The 2,091-nt window shown below is 43.2% G+C and overlaps 1 protein-coding gene across 1 annotated transcript in view; it reads left to right on the top strand.

The window, feature by feature from the left end:
- DOCK7 (dedicator of cytokinesis 7) overlaps window positions 1-2,091 on the top strand; it is a 227,951-nt gene that overhangs the window by 98,085 nt on the left and 127,775 nt on the right. The gene's annotated exons all lie outside the window — the stretch shown is intronic.

Here is a 2,091-nt window from a genome sequence, read left to right as displayed (position 1 = left end):
AAAAAAAAAGAATACTGCTGGCATTAAAAGTGCTATAGAAGTGGCTGTTGTTATGTCATTGCTTTTGCCACTGCTTATTAGAGTGTTTTTGTTGTTATTATGTGTGGGTGTGAGATAGGACCTCACTTTGTCACCTGGGCCAGAGTGTAGTGGTGTCATCATAGTTTGCTACAACCTCAGACTCCTGGGCTCAAGTGGTCCTCCTGCCTCAACTTCCGAGTAGGGGGGACCATGGATAGGCTTGTGCCACCATCCCTGGCTGATCTTTCTGTTTTTTATAGAGATGGGGGGGGGTCTCACTTTTACTTGGGCCTTATTAGAGTGTTTTAAGATAGCAGTTATTTCTTTAGCATGCGTCAGAATTACCTAAAGAGGCTGGGCACAGTGGCTCACGCCTGTAATTCCAGCACTCTGGGAGGCCAAGACGACAGATTCCTTGAGCTCAGGAGTTTGAGAACAGGCTGAACAAGAATGAGGCCCCATCTCTACTAAAAATAGAAAAATTAGCTTGGTGTTGTGGCAGGTGTCCATAGTCCCAGCTACTGGGGAGGCTGAGGCAGGAAGATCTCTTGAGCTCAGAAGTTTGGGGTAGTTGTGAGCTATGATGCCACGGCATTCTGCCCAGGGCAACAGACCTGTCTCAAAAAACAAAAAGAAATTATTAAAGAGTGTATTGTAACACCAGTTGTTGAAGCTTATTTCTGGTGTTTCTGAGCAGTAGGTCTGGGGCCTTGAGTATTTATGTTTCTGCCATTCCCAGATGACGTTTATGCTGAGAAGTGTGTGTGCATATCTTGTGTATTTATTGTCTTCTTCTGAAAACAAGTGTTTCAGATTAGAAAAGCTAACGCTGTTTCTTGCTTTGATAGGTTTCGGTTTCAGCTTACTCTACCACCTTTAAAAAAAAATGTTTCAAACCCCCTAGTATTTGCCTCAGGAGAGATATTGAATTTCTTGCCTGTTTTGTTTTGAAATTGTAACAGGAAACTGACTTTATTCTTTTCTACACGTTACAAAGATAGAAAGATGGGAAAGAAATCCTTCATATTTTCTGTTTTTTCTGGTTTTGCTATGTCTGTCTACTTTTTTCATTTAAGGATATTTGTAGTCACTTGTTTGAGCTTTTTTAATGACAATTTGATGTCTCTGTCAGATCCGTCTGACATCTGTGTGATCCTAGTATGGGCGTGTGCCTGATGATTGTCTGTCCTCATTTAAGTTGAGATTTTCCTGGTCGTGGTATGAGATGTGACTCTTGGTTATGTCCTGGACAATCTTATTTAAATATTGTTCCAGCAGTGAGGGAGGGAGGCCTATTCCCGGTAGAGATGAAGGTCCATATTACCCACCTGCCTCCTTTTACTCTCTGGGGTAGGTGGGGTGGGGTGATTCCTTCCTGGGTGAAGGTGGGATTTCAGTCTCCCCAATGGGCCTCTGCTGACGTCTCTGGTTGTGCTCCCTCTTGTCCTCCACTGACCACTGCAATTGGTTGGGGCTTGTTTTCCCCAGGGAGGGACCGGCTTCCAGCGCTGTCTTCTCTGATACCACCCAGTGCATGTTGGGTGGGTTGGGGAGAGGGGCTCCTTATTGCAGCCACCTGTGGGTAGCAGCCATGGCTCCCCACACAGCCCGCGGAGATGGGCATGTGGCCAAGATGTATGCTCTTGTGACTGGCTGGAAATTAATTGTCTTTGGCTGGAGAGAGCAGCCTTTTCTTGGGGCTTTGTCTGTCTTCTTCTTTGGATTTTCTGGGTTACCAGCTTCCTCTACTCCAGTTTATATATGGCAAAAATAAAACCCAAGAAATATTACCTTACGGTTTCTTAACCCCTGAGATTCCTAGGCCATCTACATTCTTCTCCCTTTTAGAGTCTTAATGTTCATTATGTCATGTTTCAGGATTTTATCTGTACATAGCTGGGGGAATAGAGAAAATTTACACATATATGTTTGCTTTTAAAAATTATTCTTGTGAAACAATTTTAATTGACATTAACAGTAGACTTCCTTTGCCTGTGAATATGTTAAAGCCCAAGTAAGACATAATAGGAATGTTTAAAATAAAGACTATGGAATACAGTAGAACCTCCA

The sequence above is a fragment of the Otolemur garnettii genome, unplaced genomic scaffold (assembly GCF_000181295.1).
Source record: "Otolemur garnettii isolate 467f Iridium unplaced genomic scaffold, OtoGar3 scaffold00066, whole genome shotgun sequence".
NCBI classification, from domain to species: domain Eukaryota; kingdom Metazoa; phylum Chordata; class Mammalia; order Primates; family Galagidae; genus Otolemur; species Otolemur garnettii.
This window is presented reverse-complemented; position numbering and strand designations above follow the sequence as displayed.